General features: G+C 39.6%; 1 long non-coding RNA gene across 1 annotated transcript; it reads right to left on the reverse strand.

Moving 5' to 3' along the window:
* Nucleotides 1–4,633: 4,633 nt before the first annotated feature.
* LOC125265292 lies at nucleotides 4,634–25,953 on the reverse strand. Its single transcript, XR_007184243.1, has 3 exons — nucleotides 25,879–25,953; nucleotides 8,925–9,013; nucleotides 4,634–5,169 (listed from the first exon to the last, which is right to left on the reverse strand). It is a non-coding gene; the product is annotated as an uncharacterized LOC125265292 (long non-coding RNA).
* Between the last annotated feature and the right edge of the window lie 193 nt (nucleotides 25,954–26,146).

Raw genomic sequence — 26,146 nt, forward strand, 5'->3', positions numbered from 1 at the left:
TCTTTCTTCCCCTTTCCAGGGGGAAACGCATGTGTATTTTCATGTGAAAAGGCAAACAATTGTGACGAACCCCTACTCTGGTTGGGGACTTGACATTTCCTGTCATTACTGACACAATGCACTCCATTAGTGAATGAATGGCAATTACACACAATGAAAAATGTCAAGAGAATTACACCATGCTGGCCTGTTTGGCGCTCTGAGAGTTTGTCTGTTGCTGCACTCTCTCTCTCCTCTGACACTTCCTATTGCTCCATGAACGATTGCGGGAATGTAAGACCACACATCATTAGTTTACCAACTGTCTACTTTGAATAATTAACAAATACAAATATTATTTTTTTATCTAAGTGACTGAATTTCCTCTAGCTTTACATTTGGATATATCTAGAGACCAGAAATACCATTTGCATGCTTCTGTTATCACAATATTTGATAACACTAATGTTTTACATAAATTATAACATAATATTTGAACAAGATGGACAAGGGGACCTATAATGCCCCTTTTACAAGATGTAATATAAGTCTCTGGTTTCCCCAGAATGTGTCAGTGAAGTTTCAGCTCAAAATACCCCACAGATCATTTGTTTATAGCTTTTCAAATTTGCCCCTATTTGGGTGTGAGCAAAAACACGCCGTTTTTGTGCGTGTCCCTTTAAATGCAAATGAGCTGCTGCTCACGGCCCCCTTTCCAGAAGAGGGCGGAGCTTTAACAGTTCACACTTCGGTTGCTCAACAACAACAAAACTGGAGAATCTCACGCAGCCAAAATGAGGATTGCCAGTAACGGTGTTCAGCCTTACATTGTTCAAACTGGAGTCGGACACTGATGGAGAGACTCAGGAAGAAGTTACTACTTTTAGAATGAAACTGGACATTTCTGAATGGTTAGTGGATAAATTTATATAGTTGCTGTGGAGTTGATTCAACTCATCGACTAACATGTGCCGTCATGTTAATCTTTTGTGCATTGAATTGACCCTCGTTTGTGAAGCAGTCCGGCATAAAAAATGACGGCATGGTAACAACACTCTTCTACAACAATTCTTCCTCTTCTCTAAAGCAGCCCGACATGGCCTCACCCTCTTTTTTGTGTGTTCTCGGGGGCAGGATTTATGTAAATTTTGGGGTTTGTGATGTCACCAACCCAGGAAGAAGCTTGTAGTAGTCCCTACCAGCCATTTGCGATTTCTGTAAAAGAAAATATTTCCCTTTGCATTGAACTTTGAGCGTCGTAACTTTGCAGATGTTTATACTCAAACAGCAACATTGCACTAACTAAAGTTAAAAAAGTGAAATCATAATCAAGGACCCCTTTAACAAACTAAAAAAAGTCAGAGAAACAGCGCAGGTGAATTCATCATTGTCTTATATTACTGCCATATCCCAGAAGCCATTTTGTCCACTAATATTATCCAGCCATTGTGTCCTCAAGGTTTTTCTTGGCAGGCAGTTTGGTGCTCCAGTGAAGAGCTGAAGGCTTTAGTGTTGTTGCTCTGCACCTGTGTCCCTCTCGAAAGTGACCTCACCCCTAACCATGTAATTTCCCAGGTTGCAGTTTTTCTTCAGATGTATTTTAGGCCTCTTACCTCATGGCCATTGAACCCCGCGCCACTCAACAACAACGCGTTTTGATTATCAGAAGGCAATAAGTGCTTTTCCAATGTCAGAGGTCAGAGGTTAAACCTTTTAGGGTCGCCGGAGGTCAAGATACTTGTGTGGACAAAACACATGTGATGTACTCCATCATTTTCCCTTCGAGGTCATTATCTACAGTCATCGAATGGAAAAGTCTAGAGGTCAACGTAGAAAAAAAGCTTTTAGTTCCTTCAGTTCATGAGTTCAAGTTATTGTATTCATCTTGTGCAAACCTATTATGGTTAAACCTTGTCCTCGGTAAAAAGAAAGTATGCTGTCTTAACTGTTACAGTATATAAACATTGAATGTGTGCTTGCCAAGTATACATCACATTCATAGTGGGTTCATTTGTTTTAAAATGCATCAGGTTTAGTCTGCTCAATATATTTTTTAGCTTTGCTAAGCAACATTAAATGCATTGAAAATGTTCCTGATGTTTTCAGCACGTTCAGCAAAGGAAAATATCGCTTTGAGTCCAAAACCACCTTCTGCCATCCATCTTTGGTAGCCAAAACAAATCACATGCATTGCCCTGGCATCTTCCTCTAGATGAGGTTTATTTTAAAATTTAAGCAGCCAGATCTTTTATCTCCTCTGGTTTGATGTTTATTAACATTTGTATCAGTCTCCCACTGGATTGTGCTGTTTTCCTTTTAACCATATAGAGATCTTCTACCTCAGTTTTAAGACCAATAGACTAGTGGACTATGTAGTAGACTTCATGTGTTTTACTTCATTACTGCAATGAACTCTAGCAGTTTGGTTATTCATACAGTACACAAATCCAATACAATTTGTACACAAATCCACTTAGATTTGCACTATTTTTTTTTTATTTTTTTTTTATTTCACAATCAGGTATTTGGTAACACTTTGCAATTAGATTCCATTTATTAACAATAAACTATATTAGTTAACATGAACTTACAATGAATAATACTTCTACATCATTTATTAATCTTTATCTTTGAACATTCGTTAATGCACTGTGAACTAACATGAATGAACAGTTGCATTTATATTAACATTACATTAACCTTCTTGTGGCAGTCAAAAAATGACCTTTTTTTTCAATGAAGTGAATGTACTATATTTTAGTTTGATAATATTTTTAACCTTTAATATTTTGTAATTTTAGTGGATTATATGGTACTAAATTATATTTATGCCATAGTTACAATCTATTTATTTATTTTTTGAGCATAGACCTTAAAATGATATTTCCAACCTAAACTGTACTGAAGTTTAAAGAAGTGAACTTAAAGTTATAGAATTTTATGTTTATTGTTATGAAAAATGCACAAAAATACTATTTTTAATTTTTATGTAAAATATACAGTACTGTGCAAAAGTCTTCGACCACCACCAGCTTTGTTTTAGCAATGCTTTAATAACATCCATATTTATTTTTCAGTCTCTTTATTACGATACAAACTGAAAATACAGGACATATGTACTCAAAATGTTAATAAAAAAAAAAAATAAAAAAAATGAACAAAATTGTTTCTTTAAGCAAAAATCAGTATTTAGTGTGAGCTCCTGGACTTCTTCCATTTTCTCAAAACTGAAACTCTGAGAAACTTCTCATCAGATTTTGAAAGTTTTCTTGGCCTTCCAGCCATTTAGGCTTAGGAGAACTTTTCCCTGCTATTGCTCAAGTGTAAGGGACACTAAATACTTAGCCTTAAAGGGACAGTTCACCCAAAAATGAAAATTTGATGTTTATCTGCTTACCCCCAGCGCATCCAAGATGTAGGTGACTTTGTTTCTTCAGTAGAACACAAATGATGATTTTTAACTCCAACCGTTGCCGTCTGTCAGTTGTATAATGCCTGTCAATGGTAACACAATCTATAAAAGTAAAAAAATGCACAGACAAATCCAAATGAAACCCTGCGGCTCGTGACGACACATTGATGCCCTAAGACATGAAACGGTTGGTTTGTGCGAGAAACCAAACAGTATTTATATCACGAACAGAGCAAAGCCAGGGCTGGGTCTGACTCCTCCGAATGCAGCGCTTGCAGGTTCACTACCTGATCTCTGAAGGGAGTGGTAGGAACCTTGGGCCCACATCCGGGCCGGGGTCTCAGGATAACGTGAGAGTCACCAGGCCCGAACTCCAGGCACGATTCGTCGACCGAAAATGCGTGCAGGTCCCCTACCCTCTTAACCGAGGCCAATGCAACCAGGAAGACAGTCTTAAGGGACAGTTCTTTTAACTCAGCTGATTGCAAAGGCTCAAAGGGAGGTCCCCGGAGAGATGTAAGTAGTAGGGACAGGTCCCAAGAGGGTATGGAGGGAGGGCGACGTGGATTCAGTCTCCTCGCTGCCCTCAGGAACCTGATGATCAGGTCATGCTTCCCCAAGGACTTACCATCAACTGCACTGTGACGTGCAGCAATAGCGGCAACATACACCTTGAGGGTGGATGGAGACAGCCTTCGCTCCAAGCCCTCTTGTAGGAAGGAAAGCACTGACAGGCGAGTTGCGACATGCAACAGGAGCGTAGACAGCCCTGGTGGTTGACGTACGCAACAGTCACAGTGCTGTCAGTATGGGATATCTCTAGCGATATCCCAATTCGTCGGTTCATTTCTGACGTACATTGAACGTGACTGACTGAAAGGGAACAGAGGTTTTACTTAGTTTAACGGCTCTGGCCGAGCTGTGATTTAAACAAAACGCTATTGGCTATTTTAAAAAAGGGCGGGGCTGTTCAATATATCGCCCTGTCTTCCTGTCAACACACTGAATAACAACGATTAAAAAATGTTGTAAGAAATATATTACTCAGTTCATGATAGCTAATGTACTAACTAATGTTCACAAATGTGATCTTTTTATAAAGTATTACAGAAGATTTTATATACAGTAACAATATATTTGGAAGTGTGTGTATACAGTTTCACATTTTAACATATTAAAAAAAATACCATGGTAGTTTTTGTTTATATTAATTTTATTTTAAAATGAATTTTTACAATGTTGTTTACATCATTTCCTATTTCCCGTAACTCTCAGTTGGTTTCCTGTTGGTCTCCATTGTGCTCTCCCATGAAAAAGTCTCTTATACAGTTCCATACACATGCAGCTCACTGTGTTTGACTGCTCTGGTGGTATGTTGGGATGTCATATGAACAGTCATCGGTTGGTAGGTCACAACAATGTTCAGCAGCTACTGGTAGTGAAGTGGGCATATCCTAGTGGGTTGTCTAATCTAGGTGGTCATCGTCCTTGACTAACTGGTTTTGATAATAATTGTAGTGGATGCCGGGGGGTTCAGGAGACATATGTGCACAGATGCTACCCCCTGCAGTGGCTCGACTTACTCTCCTGACCTCGTACAAGCCTCAGCCCAAATACATCTGATCATGAGTCCAACATAACCTGCTGTGTGCCACGACCAACCCAAACACATCCTGCGGCTCATTGATCCTTTCTGTTGTCAGACAACAGGCCGCAAGAACAGGATTAAACTTGTTTTTGTCCGTCTCTTTAATCCAGCTTCACTGAAACGATGAGTGCTGAAAAAAATGAGAAAGAAGTGAATGAACATGATCATAGAGTAGGAAATATCTAGTCATTTAGTAAACTCTTTTCCACTGCACAGTACACTTACAAAGACAATCCACTCAGAGCAACCTGAGGTTAAGTACCTTACTCAAGAGCACAATGGTTCTTATAGGGCTTGAACCAGCAACCTTACATCTCAGTTGCTAAGTGGAAAAATTTGTCCCAATGCACTTGAGATGGTTGACTTGCTCATTTTCAAACTGAAGACAATGGGATCTTGAACGATGGACAGAATCAAACCCATGTATCCCACACCAGCACCATAGCTTGATGTTTCTAGAGCATGTGTGCCAGTTGCTTGACCACTGTTGGCAAGTTTACATTTACATTTACATTACATTACTTAACATTACATTTTATTTGTTTGTTTGTTTGTTTGTTTGAGCATTTACACATTTTTTAATGCATTTATTCAATAATTTATTTATTTAAGCATTTATTTTGTTCATTTGTATATGCATTTATTTATTATGAATTGGTGTATATTTTTAAGCATTTATTTATTTGTGCATCTGTTTAAGCATTTATTCATTTAATCATGTATTTTGTTTGTTTGTTTATGCATTTAAGTATTTAACCCTTTACGATCACACCGGTGTGAATAGAGGGTATGCATCGACGTCACTTTCCCGCCGAAAGCGCGCTCCCTCAGCTGGACTGAGTGGCAAAAGAACCTGCTGCGTAACTGCATTTAATAGAGGAAACTGCGAAAACGCGAGTAAAACTGACCAATTACACTAAAGGTTGGAATTGAATGTGTTCCTTACAACTTGTCAAATAAACCTAATCCATGGATATTGTATGCAGCCAGGAGTCGTGTTTCCTGACATTTATATGTGCCTGATTTCGACGCCGGGGAAATACATAAAGCAAATCTGCCTGTGAATATTTTATATAACTACAATATAGATAGGTTTAAATCCGCATAATCACTTATATCAATGTTATATCGTCATATTGTCCAGCCCTAAAACATATATAGTTTCATAGTATAGTTTTTGTCAGTGTTGTTTATTTAAAAACACCCAATTATGCAGATTATAAGATGGGAAATATTTAATTGATGAGTTGTCAACATAATATATAACAATACAACATATACGGTATGATTTTACCTCAAAATCCAACAATTTGACACAAAATGATTAAATCCATGTTTATCTGCTGGAGTCAAGTTGTTTCTGTGAATTACAGTGATCCATTTGCTTCTTTTTTCTGTAGCTTTTGGCGGTCTTTGAATATACAGGGTTTGTGTCAAAGCTATTTGTACAGTCAATCACAAAGCTCTTTCCCGTTTTGGATGTGTTTTGTGTGTTTTTCGCGACATTTACGCTGAAAACCAATGCTGCCGCTCAGTCTTTTGCCACTCAGTGGACGTGACCGCAGTCGTAACGGTCGACTGTGACGTCACGTGCATACCCTCTATAGAACGTTCAGCGCATCACGTGATCAACTGCCAAATTCAAATGTGCGTGCTTTGGCTGGCGCTAAACCAGAGACGGACACGTGCAACGCTTTCATTTATCACATATATGCAGTGTTTTCAACCAAATAACATTTATTTTAGGTTTCAGACATTGCACATGAATACTAACAAAACAATATATCTAGAGTTTGTATAATACACAATGATGTCCATAGAATACAAATTGTGAAAGTAACTTTAAGTAACTCTATTCTTCCCCAGTTCACTGACTCACTTACTTTAATGTATTTCGGGAGAATTGGATGAATTCACGTGTTGTAAATCCAGCAGATCCGATACTCTGTGCGGCGTGATCGTTATAAAGGTGTTTAAACAGCAAAACACATCCACTTGCACATATTTGACAATCGGAATATCAGATATTTCATGCTATTGCTAACAAATTTGTGAATATTTTGAATAAAAAAGGAAAAATTAAATAAAAGTAGATCATCAGTCATAAAGCGTTGTGGTGTGTTACTGACAAGCGATGACGTGTCACCGTGGAAACAATAAAGTGATACATTCTAAATAAGGGTCGCCTTAAAAAAAAGGTCAGCCAGAATATTTTAAACTTAAGTGCGAAAAGGGTTATTTATGCAATTTTTACTTATTATTGTTTATTATTTACTTGTTTGTGTTTTTATTCCTTTTATTTTGTTCATTTTTTTATTTATGCATTGGTTTAATAATTTATTTATTATGAATGTGTTTATTTAAGCATTTATTTTGTTTATGCATTTATTTATTTATTTGAATTCATTTATTTTGTTCATTTGCTTATGCATTCGTTTAAGCATTTATTTATTATGAATTTGTGCATTTAAGCATTTATTTATTTGTGCATATTTATGCGTTTATTTAAAGGTGCCCTCGAATGAAAAATTTAATTTACCTTGGCATAGTTAAATAACAAGAGTTCAGTACATGGAAATGACATACAGTGAGTGTCAAACTCCATTGTTTCCTCCTTCTTATATAAATCTCATTTGTTTAAAAGACCTCAGAAGAACAGGCGAATCTCAACATAACACCGACTGTTATGTAACAGTTTGGGTGTACGCCCCAAATATTTGCAAATGCCAGCCCACGTTTCCAACATTATAAAAGGCATTAGACAAGTGCAGCCAGTATTAACGTCTGGATGTGCACAACCAAATCATCAGACTAGGTAAGCAAGCAAGAACCATAGCGAAAAATGGCAGATGGAGCAATAATAACTGACATGATCCATTATAACATGATATTTTTAGTGATATTTGTAAACTGTCTTTCTAAATGTTTCGTTAGCATGTTGCTAATGTACTGTTAAATGTGGTTAAAGTTACCATCGGTTATTTCTGTATTCACGGAGACAAGAGCCGTCGCTATTTTCATATTTAAACACTTGCAGTCTGTATAATGCATAAACACAACTTCATTCTTTATAAATCTCTCCAACAGTGTAGCATTACCCGTTAGCCATGGAGCACTATCAAACTCATTCAAAATCAGAAGTAAACAGTATACAATACTCACATAATCCGACGCATGCATGCCGCATGCATGACGAACACTTTGTAAAGATCCATTTTGAGGGTTATATTAGCTGTGTAAACTTTAAGGCACTGTTCAAGGCAAGCGCGAGCTCTGTGGGCGGAGAGCACGGGATTTAAAGGGGCCGCAGCATAAAATCGGCGTGTTTATAATGATGCCCCAAAATAGGCAGTTAAAAAAATTAATAAAAAAAAATCTATGGGGTATTTTGAGCTGAAACTTCACAGACACATTCAGGGGACACCTTAGACTTATATTACATCTTTTAAAAACATAATCTAGGGCACCTTTAAGCATTTATTTTCTTTGCTTATGAATTAGTTTATTTAAGCATTTATTTATGCACATTTTTATACATTATTTTTATGTATGTATTTTTGTGCATTTGCGTATTTATTTATGTGCTCATTTAATTTAAAATGTATTTATTTATTTATTTTCATTTTCATTTGACAGTTAATGAAGGTGATCAGGCTGTTTCTTGTCACTGACACTCCACTTTGTCTCTCACAAGCAGCATACACAAAATAAGTGTGCACAGCTCACAACTACTCTCAGGTACGTAGCTTTATAAACACACACGCACATCATACTCACACCTCTAGACCTCATAAATTCTTGCAAAAATATTTAATTACTTGTTGTAGCACCTAGTTGCCCTTGATAATGTGAAACTATCATCTATCAAAAAAAGACTCTTCTTACCTGCAGCCAATCAGAGTCTGCGCCTGACAAGTGACCTTGCTGCTGAGCAGTTGATTGGCCATGTCAGAACTGTCAATCACTTCAAGAATCTGACAGGATAAACAGAGTAGAGATATGCACAGAGTCACAAACAAAAGAGATGCAGGAGGAATGTGAGTGAAAGGAAACATACAGAGAAAATAAAAAAAAGCTGGAAAGGCATTTAAGCAGTCTATCTATTAAATATTACCTTCAAGAAAAAACAAAATAAGAATTATATTCTAAACTAATATATAATTAAGAAAATAGCATGCCCACCATAACCATTCAACCATAATCATTGATCTCAAGTGTAATGTATCTTTACCTCATAATAATCGTTTTATAGAATTTGACCAAAATGGATATAACCTCTCCATCTCTGCCCAAACTAGAAATGCTGACTTAAAGGTGCTACAGAGGATCTTTTCGTCGACTGAGAAACCAAAGACTGAGTTTTTGAAATGAGTGCATGCGTAAGAACAATCCCCTCCTTCACAGCTCATTTCGAGGGAACGCCTCCCAAAACTCGTGCACGAGTATTGGAACACAAGTGTTTACCACCGGCATTCGCTGTGTCGTGTTAGTGGATTCGTTATGTTGGACTCACCGCAGGTAACTCATTATCTGCAGTTGTTACTCCTGTCTCCTGACAAAAACATTGCATGCGGCGCCTGTGGAGTGTGGAAAGTTACGAGTGTGCAGCCGCGCACGTCTCTCACAAGGAATGTCATGGCAGTGATTGACAAGCCAGAGGGCCAATCGTTTATGCGATGATCGCGTAAACGATTGGCTGATGGTTTTAAGGCCCCACCTCATGCACAGATGATGTATATTAATATTATTCCTTTCAGTGCACCTAATAAATAGTCTTTTATCAGTTAGTAAAGACAGTTTCAAGTAATATTGCAAAAATATATAAAATAAAACATCCTCTGTAGCACCTTTAAGGTCTGTTGCAAATAAATGGCAGATCATAGCTTGATATTTTGGTGTGAAGACGTTCATAGAGATGGACAGTGTTAAATAAAGCAAGCATCACTGTTATCATTAGCCATATACTTTAATAAATAAAGCTTTAAAAGCAACTCATCCTGCAGCACTTGTAGACATTTCAGTGGAATCTTTTTGCTCTTTCATTTACTATTCTTTAGTCTTTTTGTTTGTCATATTCATTGTGTATTTGTGCTTTATTTTGCAGTGCATTAATGTTTAGCAGAAGACAGGAAGAGAAGTACTCGTTCCCCAGGTCGTTATTTGTATGGGTGAGTCATATCCATTCTGCTTTTATTCTGGTCATGCCCATCACGCAGGAAGCAGAGCACATGGTAGCAGGAAGTGCCCCATGGGCAGCTAAAAGTGTCACAGCATGAATCGAAACACACACACACACACACACACACACACACACACACTATGAGCACGAGAGCCCCAGATGCTATTCAGGATAGGTTTGCAGACATACTGAGAGTTGTCATTGCTAAATTCAAGACTGAATGAGTACTTATGCACCATCATATTCAGCTTGCATTGTATGAATCCCTTTTAAAGAGACAGACAGTATTTTGAAAGTTGAAATATATATATATATATATATATATATATATATATATATATATATATATATATATATACGGTTAGTTTCTGTCCTTGATTCTGATTGGTCAATATCTGTGTTTTATTCACAATAAAACACGGCTATGACTACTTCACCCAACGGTTCTGTGTATCACTACACAACACCCTTAGCAACCACTCTTAGCAACGTAAACTGTATGTTCTCAATTGATATTGTTCATTGAAGCTTACTGCATTATGTAGAATTAGCATTTTCCTTCAGGTCAGTCCTATGTTCATAATAAAACATCTGTTTAAATGTCTGATGTATTATCTTGTCCTTTTAACAGTTAAGGGGTTTTTCTGTGACTGACAGCGCTAGTCAAAACATTTGTCAGTTGCGTCTTGTTCCGTGTTCACAACAATTCAGTCTTTTCAATGTAAAAGTCTTCACTACTGACTGGCACACTCATAAAGACAGTCTTTGCCTTTAGAAGCAGTCTTTAGAAGCAGGAAAAATGGGCAAGCATAAGGATTTGAGCGAGTTTGACAAGGGCCAAATTGTGATGGCTAGACAACTGGGTCAGAGTATCTCCAAAACTGCAGCTCTTGTGGGATGTTCCCCGTCTGCAGTGGTCAGTATCTATCAAAAGTGCTTCAAGGAAGGAACAGTGGTGAACCGACGACAGGGTCATGGGCGACCAAGTGAAGGCTGGCCCGTGTGGTCCGATCCAACAGATGAACTACTGTAGTTCAAATTGTTCAAGAAGTTAATGCTGGTTCTGATAGAAAGGTGTCAGAATACACAGTGAATCACAGTTTGTTGCGTATAGAGCTGCATAGCCGCAGACCAGTCAGGGTGCTCATGCTGACCCCTGTCCATCGCCGAAAACAGTGGGCACGTGAGCATCAGAACTGGATCATGGAGCAATGGAAGAAGGTGGCCTGGTCTGATGAATCACGTTTTCTTTTACATCACGTGGATGGCTGGGTGCATGTGCGTCGCTTACCTGGGGAACACATGGCATCAGGATGCACTATGGGAAGAAGGCAAGCCGACGGAAGCAGTGTGATGCTTTGGGTAATGTTCTGCTGGGAAACCTTGGGCCCTGCCATCCATGTGGTTGTTACTTTAACACGTACCACCTACCTAAGAGTTGTTGCAGACCATGTACACCCTTTCATGGAAACGGTATTCCCTTGTGGCCGTGGCCTCTTTCAGCAGGATAATGCACCCTGTCACAAAGCAAAAATGGTTCAGGAATGGTTTGAGGAGCACAACAGCGAGTTTAAGGTGTTGACTTGGCCTCCAAATTCCCCAGATCTCAATCCAATCGAGCATCTGCGGGATGTGCTGAACAAACAAGTCCGATCCATGGAGGCTCCACCTCACAACTTACAGGACTTAAAGGATCTGCTTCTAACATCTTGGTGCCAGATACCACAGCACACCTTCAGGGGTCTAGTGGAGTCCATGCCTTGGCGGGTCAGGGCTGTTTTGGCAGCAAAAGGGGGACCGACACAATATTAGGAAGGTGGTCATAATGTTATGCCTGATCAGTGTGTCTTATATTATACTATAATATATTTTCACTTGATAGTTCAAAGATTTTGAAAATGGCAAAATTTGGTGGAATTACAAAAAAATGTTTATTTAAATAAGCAAACAGTAGATCTTTTGCTGTTTCCAGTGTCAAATGGGACCTCAGAGTTTGACCTTTGTGTTTCAGGCTCAGATTAAACATTGACTCTTTCACGTCCTCCTCGAACCCACTGACCTTTACTGATGTCATTTCAACCTCTTACCTCACCCCTGTTTTCCTGTAGTTTAATTTTAGATGTAAGACAAAACTTGCCTTTCAGTCTAAGAGCACTTAATAAATTACCCCCACTTTTCTGTTTTCTCTTCTGTCTTCTGTCTCCGGCCTTTTCTTTTTTTCCCCCAGTCTTGAATATTGCTTTTGAGACTTGAGGTATTTTAAAAGGCTTGAAGGGAGATGTCTGTGCAGATGTTCTGAGGCAACAGCGTGGATGGTCCATAAAGGAACTGCCATTTTAGTCACTTATTGTAAGCGGAGAAACACGTCAATACCAGAACTGAAAAGGCCTGCCTGCCTACTTAACCTCAGAGCTTTCATGAAAAATTCTCATAAATTACAGGCTGCCACTAGCATTAAGGCAGGTAATTTTCCCTTGTGATTTTTTCTTCTTCTTTTTTCTTTCCCTGACACACAAAAAGTCCTGTGACCTCTTCTGCAAAAGAACTAGCAGACAACGAAAAGATTTTATTCTTCTCTTTATTTTGCAAAATGAAAGAACATCAAATCTTTATTAAATGTGTTATTTATGCAGTCTTTGGAGGAATTTGCTGTCACTGCATGTGTTAACTATCATTGTTAATGCATATCATTAAATAATTCCTTAATGTCCAGAAAAAAATTCATTTTAACGTGGGATTGCACATCAACTAAAACACTTGTCAGATGTTCTCAACTCTATATTTCCAAACATTAATCCTTTGTTCTGGCTTTGGAATTTACATTCGGAGTGAAGGCAGTGCTGTTTTGGCTCACACGTACGAGAGGTTGGATGAATGGGGATGGGTGGTAAGCGACGGCAGAGGACGGATGGGTTGGTGAACAGAACAGGAACAGAGACGAAGGAGATTTGCAGTGCATTGCAAAACAGCAAAGAGCAGCGGCAGACACAGGGGGTTATAAATAGATCTCCATATATAGAGCCAGAGGCTACTTGGCTGGTGAGGGCGAGCGCTCGCTACAGTAATCACGGATGATTTATACCTGGTCCGGTGAGGTGCCGCGGTTCTACACCTGAGTTCTGCCACATGTGGTGTCAATTATGTGATTAAAGATCAGACGGTGACTGTGTTTACATAGACGGCACGGCAATAATATGACCACAGACAATATCTGGGATAAGAAAATTGCTGTAAGCAAGGCATGTGGAACATTTTTCGAATTTTGTCATGTTATTTAAGACATGTTGACACTTTAATCGGTCTATAACTCTTTATTTAGTTTGTGAGCAACTGGCAGTCAAAGCACTTTACTGCACGTGCTTTACATTCCTTAGATGCAATCATTAATCAGACCATAGCATGAGAGTAAGTGGGGAATTTGAATGAAACAGTTGTACAACCCATGTTAACAAATTCAAAACCTATGTAAACAACTTAATCAGTATATCGTCTAATTCCGAATAATGCTGAATATGTAGACGGTGAGTTGTGAGTGAAGCTGAGAAATTAATACAATAACAAAGCAGAAAATGTATTTTGATCGGCTCTTTTAACTGAAAGGAGGGACTTCCTTTACCTACAGCTGTTATATTACGCGTTACAACTTCAGTGGTATCACTGAGTGTTTTTGTACAGCACAGTCATTGAAAGTTCAGATATTTTTTCACACATTGAAGTGTTAGTTTACACAAAAACCCTCAAGCCATCCTAGATGTATATTGTTCTGTCAGTCAAACCAAAGACTAACACAAGACGCGTCACTCGTATTGTTTTGAATGGGAGAAAGTGCAAAGTGCAATATGGCGGAATAAGTCCCGCCTTCTAAATAAGAAGCAATCACTGATTGAACAGTCTGCACTTGCATGCACGAGAGGCGTTTCAATGTTGGCCGCCAAGTGAAATGACTTGTCTTAAAGGGACTTTGGTCAAACACAGTCAACCTCGATTTTGAAGCCCAAAAAAGCACATTCATCCATCATAAAAGTAATCCAAACGGCTCCAGGGGGTTGATAAAGGCCTTCTGAAGCCAAGCGATGTGTTTTTGTAAGAAAAATATCCATATTTATCACTGGCTTCCGTATGCGTGTCGATTCCGGCGGAAGAGTGAACTTTGACCTGACACAAGACTTATTGACAAACACAGAAGTGCAGAGGATAGAGCAAAACAAAAGAGGTCTTTAGAAGTCTAAAACGAGAATTTTTAAAGAGAAATGTCGGAGGAGCTTGAGTTTGTTTCCCAGCCCTATTTATTTGAACCGCAAGAGGCCACCCAAGCTTACGCTACTCCTACATCCTCGCCAGAACTCGACTCTCGTGACTGCGAGGACGGATCTTACCGTAAGCTATTGATTATAGTTTAAGTTATAAATATGGATTTTTTTTTTAACAAAAACGCATCGCTTCACTTTATTAACCCCCAGAAGTCGTATAGATTACTTTTATGATGGATGAATGTGCTTTTTTTGGGCTTCAAAATCGCAGTTACTTTTCACTCCCATTATAAATATTTTTTATTATAACTCCGATTTTGTTTGGCTGACAGAACAAAGTCATATACATCCAGGATGGCTTGAGGGTGAGTAAATTATGGGATAATTTTTAGTTTTAATTTTTAGATTTTTGGGTGAACTAACCCTTGAAGGCTTTTTTTTTAGCTAACATTTCAGGTTGTGGTGTTTTTAAGTCACTTTACAGTAAACGCTGACAATTCAGCAATTAAATTAGCCATCTGAGAACAATTCAGAGCAAATGCAGTGTTAGCGTTTGACAGCTCAAGCACAACGCAACTAGAGTTACACTTAGTTAAAGTTATACACACACAGACATCTTATCTGAACTCTTAATAGCACGTAATAATTCATAACCTAATAAAGAACCAGATAATTGTCCGAGCATATAACATGTCCCGTAACGATGTCTGGGAGCTTGCCCTACTCCCAGAGCTCTATGACCTATATAGAATATTTATTTTCATCTAATTCCAGTTTTAGCACACAAATCATGCAACATGAATGCAACTAACATAGTAACCTAAAAATTTAATTGAAATTATTTTATTTATTTAATTTTTTCTTGAGCACTGCCTTTGATGTTTGTTATTTCTACTGTTATTCCTTTTCTCTTTTTTCTCTTTTTGTTCCTATATCCCAGATGGTACATGGTAAAAAAAAAGAAAAAGAAGAGTAACTACACATAACTAGGAAACACTTTTGTAACGAAGGCGGGACTCAGAGTGAGATCCAAATGCAGCGTTTATTAGAAGTAAGAGTGGTCGTACAGGCAGGGTCAAAACAGGAACAAACAGGAACAGTGAGGAACAGGCAGAGTCGTAGTCAGGGTACAGGCAAGGATCGAGGCAGGCAGCAATGGGTCGTAAAACAGGAATCAGGCAGGAACAGTAACAAACGGGTAAACAGGGATATAACGCTCGGAAATGTCACACTGGGTAAACAAGACTTCGCGGTGAGGTGGTGTGTGTATGAGTCTTTTATAGTCCAGGTAATGTGTGGCAGCTGGGTGTGGTGATTAGTGTGGAGTGATTGTGAAGTGAGTGCAGGTGATGAGCAATGGAGGATCATGGGAAATGTAGTCCGGGATGTGACAGGAACAGACGTGATCGTGACATAACGCCCCCCTCCCGGAAGGCGCGTCCTCGCGGCGTAGATGACACCAATAGGGAGGGGGGGGGGTGCATTGGAGCTCTAGTGGCGGACAGGAACGGAGTCTCCAATGCAGGTTCCCGGGCCGCCATGGCGGGTCAGGTGCTACGGGCAGCCATGGCGGGTCAGGTGCCACGGGCAGCCATGGTGAGTCCGGAGTGTCAGAAGGCCATGGGGGATCAGGTGGCTTGGGTAACCTCGGCAGGTCAGGTGACTTGAGCAACCACGGCAGGTCAGGCGGGTCAGGTGGCTTGGTCAGCCACAGCAGGTCAGGTGGTCTGGGTAACAACGGTAGGTCAGGTGGTTTGGGTAACCACGGTAGGTCAGGTGGTTTGGGTAACCACGGCAGGTTAGGGTCCATAAACGGCCATAATAGTTCAAAGGCCAATGACGGCAGTGGCCAGGCAGAGTGCCCACCCACAAGCTCCCCACCCTCAGGTATACTGCTCCCCCCAAAAAGTTCTTGGGGATTTCAACGGGGTCTGTTGCGGCCTCGTGGGCAAGGAGTTCAGGTGGTTCCGGCAGGGCCAGGCGTTCGGGTGGTGCCGGCAGGGCGAGACGCCTGGGTGGCGCTGGCAGAGCAAGGAGTTTGGGCGGCGTTGGCAGGGCTAGGAGCTTAGATGGTGCCAGCAGGGCCAGGAGCTCGGGTGGTGCCGGCAGGGCCAGGAGCTCGGGTGGTGCTGGCAGGGCCAGGAGCTCGGGTGGTGCTGGCAGGGCAAGGAGTTCAGGTGGTGCTGGCAAGGCAGGGAGTTCAGGTGGCGCCGGCAGAGCGAGAAGCGCAGGTGGCGCTGGCAGGGCAAGAAGCGCAGGTGGCGCTGGCAGGGCAAGAAGCTTAGGTGGCGCCGGCCGAGCAAGCAGCTTGGGCGTAAGAGGGGAAGAACGGAAGAAGCCTTCCTCCTCCTCCTCTTCCGAGGATGAGGCGATGCGGCCATCTTGTCCGTAGACACAGGCAATGTGGCCCTCTTGTCCGTAGACACAGGCGATGCGGCCATCTTGTCCGTAGACACAGGCGATGCGGCCATCTTGTCCGTAGACACAGGCGATGCGGCCATCTTGTCCGTAGACACAGGCGATGCGGCCATCTTGTCCGTAGACACAGGCGAAGTGGCCCTCTTGTCCGTAGACACAGGCGATGCGGCCATCTTGTCCGTAGACACAGGCGAACTTGAGAGCGTTGCAACCGGTTGGCTTGAGTGCGAAGCGACCGCCGGGCTTGAGTGCGAAGCGGCCGGCGGGCTTGAGAGCGAAGCGGCCACCGGGCTTGAGAGCGAAGCGGCCACCGGGCTTGAGAGTGAAGCGGCCGACTGGTTTGAGAGCGACTTGGGGATGCCAGTTGCTCGGACCGTAGTCAGTGGAGGATCAGCCACACCGGAACGCAACCCTCTCCGCTCCCGGACTGATCTAGAGACGTGACGTGACTCTGGGTGATCAGCGGCGACGTGACTTTGCTCTGGGCGATCAGCGGCGACGTGACGTTGCTCTGGGCGATCAGCGAAGGCGTGACGTTGCTCTGGGCGATCAGCGAAGACGTGACGTGACTCTGGGCGATCAGCGGAGACGTGACATGACTCTGGGCGATCAGCGGAGACGTGACGTGACTCTGGGCAATCAGCGGAGACGTGACGTGACTCTGGGCAATCAGCGGAGACGTGACGTGACTCTGGGCGATCAGCGGAGATGTGACGTGGCTCTGGGCGATCAGCGAAGGCGTGAACTGTTGCTGTTGTGATGGTAGCCATCATTTCGTGCGTGTTCCTTGGCGCGGCGGCCGTTACGTGATTTACCATGGTGTCGGAATCCTCCGCGACACCCACAGTAAAACGTGAACCATCAGATAACAGGGCAAAGTCCAGGAATTCCACGAACGACCCTCAGGGACCATTGGTAAGCAAATAGTCCTTTAGTGGTTCATTTAATCCATAACAGAAAAAGTCCATGAGGGCACAGTCCGGTAGATCAGATAGGTAGGCAATATCCAAAAATTTCTGAATATGTGCCTCGAGGGTACAATCACCCTGACGCAGGCTGACGAGACACCATGCCGGGTCCATGCTGAGGCTGGACATGCTCAGAAAAGCTGCTGGATCTTGGTTGGCGAAGTCTTCTGTAATGAAGGCGGGACTCAGAGTGAGATCCAAATGCAGCGTTTATTAGAAGTAAGAGTGGTCGTACAGGCAGGGTCAAAACAGGAACAAACAGGAACAGTGAGGAACAGGCAGAGTCGTAGTCAGGGTACAGGCAAGGATCGAGGCAGGCAGCAATGGGTCGTAAAACAGGAATCAGGCAGGAACAGTAACAAACGGGTAAACAGGGATATAACGCTCGGAAATGTCACACTGGGTAAACAAGACTTCGCGGTGAGGTGGTGTGTGTATGAGTCTTTTATAGTCCAGGTAATGTGTGGCAGCTGGGTGTGGTGATTAGTGTGGAGTGATTGTGAAGTGAGTGCAGGTGATGAGCAATGGAGGATCATGGGAAATGTAGTCCGGGATGTGACAGGAACAGACGTGATCGTGACAACTTTACACTAAGGTTCATTTGTTAACATTAGTTAATGTATTAACTAACATGAACTAACCATGAGCAATACATTTGTTACTGTATTTGTTAGTCTTTGTTAATGTTAGTTAATAAAAATCCAGCTGTTCATAGTTTGTGCTTGTTAGTTCACAGTGCATTAACTAATGTTAACAAATACAACTTATGATTCTAATAATGTATTAGTAAATGTTGAAAATGAAATTAACATTAACAAAGATGAATAAATGCTGTATAAGTGCAGTTAATTATTAGTTCATGTTAACTAATGTGGTTAACTAATGTTAACTAATTAACCTTATTGTAAAGTGTTACCCATAACTGTTATCAGTTCACATACTATAGTAAAAGCTAAACCTATACTCCAGTAATAGATAGGATATCAACTTTATTTTATTTTAGATGTGGGCCTACACTACTGCGCAGGTGTTTGAATTACTAATTTTCCCATGGCAGTTTATCATTGGCTTTGACTTTGACTTCAGATTCATGCATCCCTATATGATACAATAAAACACAATTCACTGTAATCAGACAAACATTTCCTGTTTAACTGGGTGATTCTCAGCCAGAATAAACTGTAAATTGGACCAGACTATTAGTCAAATGTCTGGCTACATAAGACTATGTTCAACATAACCAAAGCTATGGCTAGTTAGCATGACCCTGTTTTCCCCTGCTGGTAGATGTTATAACTACACCATCTGAATACATAGAGATTTTTTTTTCTATTGACATCCTTTAAAAGTAACTATATATTTTAGGAAAGTAAATGTTATTTTATTTATTTTATGGTCCTACAAATGTAACATGTACTTATTTTCCCTGTCCATTGCTTTTAACAAATTTTATTTTATTTGAATTTATTTTGGTGTAATTTTCCTGTGGCATGCCATAAACAGTTCAGATAACTGGAATAAAATGTATTTTCTTAAAATCTTCCAATCTTCAAATAATGGATCCTGTTCCAACCAGGCAGCTGCCATTGAGATGAATGGGAGTGTGAACGGCTATCTCTCTCCAGGTATTAAAGACTTCCTTGGACATAACTAACTTTCCCTTCCTGTGTTTTTTGTCTATGCAATCATATTTTGTGTATGTATCTATATACAGTTGTGGCCAGAATTATTAGCCCCCTTCATAAATATGATCAAAGATGACTCTAAAAATAAATCTGCATTGTTTATCCTTTTGATCTTTAATTCATAAAATTAGCAAAAATCTAACCTTTCATTGAAGGAAAAGAATTGAAAGTGGGGGGCAAATAACATTAAGAAATAAATGTTTTTCTCCAAAACACGTTGCCCACAATTATTAGCACCCCTAGAATTTTTTATGAGTAAAATATCTCTGAAGTATATTCCCATTCATATTTAAATTTTTTTAGCTCACCGGGGTGATCATGAACATGAAATTGGCCAGCCATGACTTCCCGTTCCACAGGAGTATAAACATGAGGAAACACAAAGGCCAAATTCCCTTAATCATTCATCACAATGAGAAAAAACAAAGAATTTAGTTCTGATGTGTAGTGACTGTAAGAAAATAGCTAAAGCATTGAAAATCCCCATTTCCGCTATCAGGGCAATAATTGAGAAGTTTCAATCAACTAAAGATGTTACAAATCTGACTGAAAGAGGACATGTGTCTAAATCATCCTAATGCGCAGTGAGGAGGAATGTTTAAGTGGCCAAAGACTCTCCAAGGATCACAGCTGGAGAATTGCAGAGATTAGTTGAGTCTTGAATCTCAGAAAGCCTAAAAAAAATTATCAAAAGGACCTACATCCCCACAAGATGTTCGGGAAGGTTTCAAGAAAAATCCTCTGCTTTCATCCAGAAACAATCTCCAGCATATTCAGTTGTCAGACAAGACTGGAACTTCAAACGGGACGAGCTTCTATGGTCAGATGAAACTAAAACAAGAGCTTCTTGGCAGCAAACCCACCAGATGGGTTTGGTGCACACATGGATAAAAAGTGCCCATGTCCACGGTTAAATATACTGCTGGATCTTTAATGTTGTGGGCCTATTTTTCTGCTGGAGTTCCTGGACAACTTGTTCAGATATATCGTATCATGGATTCTATCAAATACCAACAGATAAAAAATCAAAATCTGACCGCTTCTGCTAGAAATATTATAATGGGCCCTGATTGGATCTTCCATCAGGACAATGATCCAAAACAAACATCAAAACCAGCACAAAAATGTGTCACTGAGCACAAAATGAAGCTTCTGACATGGCCATCTCAGTCCTCTGACCTGAACCCTAAAGAAAATGAGTGGAGTGAACTGAAGAGAAGAAGCACCAACATGGAGCTGGAATCTGAAGGATCTGGAGAGATTCTGCATGAAGGAATGGTCTCTGATCTCTTGTCAGTTGTTCTCCAAACTCATCAGGCGTTATAGAAGAAGACTCAGAGCTGTTCTCTTGGCAAAAGGAGGTTGCAAAAAGTATTGAATAAAAGGGTGCTAATAATTGTGGGCAACATGTTTTGGAGAAAAACATTTATTTCATAATGTTATTTCCCCCCCACTTTCAATTCTTTTCCTTCAATGAAAGGTTAGATTTTTGCTAATTTTATAAATTAAAGATCAAAAGGATAAACAATGCAGATTTATTTTTAGAGTCATCTTTGATCATATTTATGAAGGGGGCTAATAATTCTGGCCACAACTGTATGTCTGTATGTATCTCTATTTGTACCTCTTTTTTACCCAAAGCCCTTGTCCACCTTATCCACTCTCTCTTTAAAAAACATGATCACATTACTTTTGCCCCTCATACTCTCAGTTTCCTGTTGTGATTTGTGAGAAGGTGTCAAGGGATGCTGTGAATCTGGAAGAGGGGTCACTCTCACACCCCCTGTCTGACACCCCTCGACAATACCCTACCAGACCTCACAATCAACCCATTGTTCATGCAGACAATTTCGTAAAAGAAAAGGTAAGGTGTGTGTGTGTGTGTGTGTGTGTGTGTGTGTGTGTGTGCGTGTGCGCGCATTTATATTGACTCCTGCACTTACTGCAACAACCCCAGTAAGACTGTGATCAAAAGCATGAGGATTTTAAGATCTGGTAACTCAATAAATTAACTATAATAGACTCCATTAACACAACAGTAATAATGAATCAATGACTATTTACTTATTTTGTGTTGAAGTGGAAAAGTGTTTTATTAATTTTTTTATTTTTATTTTTTTTTGCATTTGAAAAAATACTTCAACCAAAAAATTTACAGTTATTATTTTCAACTCCCTTACAATTTGTAACCCTAATGATATTTTTTTTTCCCCATGGTACAAACACACACATCAAAAATACTGAAAAAAAAACAGTAATATTGTGAAATATTATTACAATTTAAAATGACAGTTTTCTATTTTAGTATACTTTAAAATATAATTTATTTCTGTGATGCAAAGCTGAATTTTCAGCATCATTACTCCAGTCTTCAGTGTCACATGATCTTTCAGAAATCATTCTAATATGCTGATTTGATACTCAGTTATTATCAATGTTGGAAATAGTTGTGTTGCTTAAAATGTGACCCTGGACCACAACTTCAATCCTAAGATTTATACATCATCTGAATGCTGAATAAATAAGCTTTCCATTGATGTATGGTTCGTTAGGATAGGACAATATTTGTTAAAGATAATCTGGAATCTGAGAGTGCAAAAAAAAAAAAAAAATCAAAATATTGAGAAAATTGCCTTTAAAGTTATCCTTAGCAATGCATATCCACTCACAAAAATACATTTTTGATATATTTATGGTAGGAAATTTACAAAATATTTTCATGGATCATGATTTGTACTTAATATCCTAATGATTTTTGGTACAAATTGCTACAAATATACCCGTGTGACTTATGACTGGTTTTGTGGTCCAGGGTCACATATGTTTTATAACCTGTGATACTTTTTTCAGGATTCTTTGATGAAAAAACATTAAAAAGAACAGCATTTATTTAAAATAGAAATCTTACATAGAATATACATATATATGTAATGTATATAGGTGTATGTATATAATGTATACCAAAGGTGGTACCAAATATATATCGAACCAACTACCATTGGCACTAAATCCTTGTCTTATTTGCAATGATTTTTAACCAGTCTGGCTCCACAGTAATTTTTAGTAGATGATTGCAGTCAGTTTCCCTCATACCTGATGATTTCTGATTAGAAACTGTGTCCATGCGTCTCTGTTTTGTATATTCAGCAGCTCCATCTGAAGTTTAGCACGGCAGATCTCGTGAGTATTCGCTCACACACACACACACACACACTCCTGTATATACATATAATGTAAATGCTGCAGTTCTCAGTATAATGAGCCCTTGTGTATACACATCTGGACGTACACACACACTTAGCTTCCTCTGTACATGCTAATATTCAGTCTCCCCTGCTAGTGCTGCAAAAACAAGCAGCTCCCGTTAGAGGCCTGGAATAATTGGCTCCATTTTTCTCTCTTACTCTCCCTCTCTTTCTGTTTCTTTTTTTTTCTCTGAGACGGGCCATTCTTTACATCCCATGAATACTGCATAAAGCTAGCCACGCGCCTACTAGTCCTCCGGGGCCTTCCCCAGACACAGGCGGGCAGGCCTAGGCCCACTCAAAGAGCTCTCTCGCCTTTATTCTTGTGTAAAGCGTTCACACAGAGCCTACGGACTGCTCAGAATCTAAACCTTCAGAGCTGAGTTCACAACATACAGTGAAGTGCAGGACAGGTTTGGCCAATTCTGTGTAAGTTTGTCTTAAGGCCAAACATACATATTTATGCGGCCACATTGCACATGAATGGAAACAGACTTATATTTATTGAAGCTACTAAACTGCTTACATTATCATCTGAATCTCAACTGGAAACTGTAGAAGTCTCCCACACAAAAACACTGCATATGGTCAATAAAAAACCAAATGCAATGCAGTTTTTCATACCTTGCACCCTGGATAAAACAAATAAATGGTTTATGATGAAGAACAGCAAGTTGGCCTTGTCATATTGTACATTCATTTTAAAGTGCCCTTATTATGCCATTTTTAAGATTTCTAATTTTGTTTTGAGAGCCTCCTAGAAAAGGTTTACATGCATGCAAGGTCAAAAACACTTTCGTTTTCTCATAATATACATTTAATATCTCCTTATTTCTTAAAGGTGCCCTCGAATCAAAAATTGAAGTGATTCATTCCAAGCAGTTTGAAGACTCAGTCTCTCTAAACCCCTCCTTTCCGTGCCTACTCAGATGCTCTGATTGGTCGGTCTGTTGTGATTGGTCTGGCTTCCGCCATAAGTCCAACTATATTCCCGCAAGCAGTAAGTAGTGCTTTTATCCACATCTTGGCTGTAGAAACTATTTCTGATTAAATGTAAAGTTTCTTAGTGAGCTAACAACATTAACGACCATGTACCCAGTGTTGTCTAGATCTAATGAAGATGCTGTACAGTAACAAATAGCAAAGTTTACGTAACTACTATTAACGTGAGGTTAAAATTTATTACTGTCTTTGTTATATAAATCTATAACATAACCGTAGATACATATGCCAATTCTCTTTGTCGGATATAATTATAATTTGACCTATATTTAACCAACAACACATTACACCGAAGCTAACTATGTTAGTTTATTTGCTTACAGATAGCTACAGATACTCGATCCTTCTAGCTAACTTTCTACACCGTTCAAACTGAAACGATAGTCATTTGACAAGACATTTAGTCACTTTTTTTCAAATATTTTTATTTTTGAGAACTTGTATGACTTGTATGCGTACACCTGTGGAAAAAGATATTTATAGACGATGTAAGTTTTTGTTACTAATAGCTAAATCGTAATCACACTACGGCAGCTGAGTAGTAAACATGACACTGCTTTTTTGGAATGTCTTCTATGCTTTACTTTGGTTGGCTAAATAAATCAAATTTAAAATCATATCGGTAATGTCAATATATTAGAAACAAATTTTCGTTCGTTGTTTAGAGTTGTTATTGCAAAGTGAAGAAGCTATCATTGTAAAACCATACAGCGACACATTATTACAATTATTTTTTTTTACAATGCTAAAAACAAAGTTGCAAATACTGACGTTATGAGTTATAGTGTAAAGTTAACGCTATATGCTAGTTCCATTGACGTAACAGTTACGTTTTGCAGGTGCATACTGAAAATAAAGACTAACTTACCACTCAGAAACGTCTATGGCCAATCGCAACAAAATTGGTTGTTCCTCTACATCTGCATCTTCGTCAGAAACAGGCTCAAACATATAAGGTTGAATACCAAAACTCTCCATCGTTCACGCCGTACAGTACAGATTTGTTCGCTATCAGTGTGAGCTACTGGAAGGAGCCGAACAGTGAAACAGCCAATCAGAGCGGAGCACCATATTACTATTCATGAGCCTTCCAAATAAGGCAAAAACAGACCTTTTCATTCTAGGGGCTATTTGTGGGGTTATAAATGGAGCTGTAAAACCATATCTGGACAATTTTCGGCCATAAAAAAGCCACATACCCTCTATGTAGATATCAGGGAACAATTTAAAATGTTTTTTCAAATCACTCAAGGGCACCTTTAAAGGTTCTTAAGTGATTCATTCCAAGCAGTTTGAAGACTCAGTCTCTCTAAACCCCTCCTTTCCGTGCCTACTCTGCTCTGATTGGTCGGTCTGTTGTGATTGGTCTGGCTTCCGCCATAAGTCGACTTGCGTAGCCTACGGATGTTTGTCGGAAGCTGGTTACTATAGTTTATAAAGTTTTGAATATGGATATTTTTCTTACAAAAACACATCGCTTGGCTTCAGAAGGCCTTTATTAACCCCTCTGGAGCCGTATGGATAACTTTTATGATGGATGGATGCGCTTTTTTGGGCTTCAACTATTCACTCCCATTATAAAGCTTGGAAAAGCCAGAATATTTTTTAATATAACTCTGATTGTGTTTATCTGAAAGAAGAAAGTCATATACACCTAGGATGGCTTGAGGGTGAGTAAATCATGGGATAATTTTCATTTTTGGGTGAACTATCCCTTTAAAATGCCTGTTCTCTATGAAGTCACAGAAAATATTGAATGTAATGTTCTATTTATCAAAACCAAGTCAATCTCATCAAGTTAGAGTTTTAAGCATTTCTACATTCATTCCAAAATAATAACTAAAGGCAATAATAATTTAAACAATATTTGATTTGTGTATTGCGGTTTTTCTTTTTAATTGTCAACCTAGGATATTTTGGATCATTAGTCATGCTCCGTAAACACCGTCTGTCACAGACACGAATTGTATTTTCTATTTCACCAAGCTGATTGCAGTAAAAAAAACCCGCAGTCATCATGTTTTCAGTCCATTTCCGTTTGATTTTGACGTGACATAAAGCGGTGATATCTAACTGTGATCTGTTTACTTACTTTTCAATTAGTTTTCCGATTGACGCCATCATTTGTTTAGTGAGTCAAACCCACTCGCGGAAAGTGCACGTCAACAAGAGGCGGGATTTATCGCACAAACCAATCATATCCAATCATAACCAATTACATCCAATGATAGCGCGATGGAGACATTGCCTTCTCTTACGTGACTTTCCCCCATTCATTCTCAATTACCCCCCACAAAACCCACCGCACGCCGGGGGTCTGATGATTTTAAATGGTTTTCTATGAGAGGAAAGGGAGGCAT

This window comes from Megalobrama amblycephala, linkage group LG3 (assembly GCF_018812025.1).
Source record: "Megalobrama amblycephala isolate DHTTF-2021 linkage group LG3, ASM1881202v1, whole genome shotgun sequence".
NCBI classification, from domain to species: Eukaryota; Metazoa; Chordata; class Actinopteri; order Cypriniformes; family Xenocyprididae; genus Megalobrama; species Megalobrama amblycephala.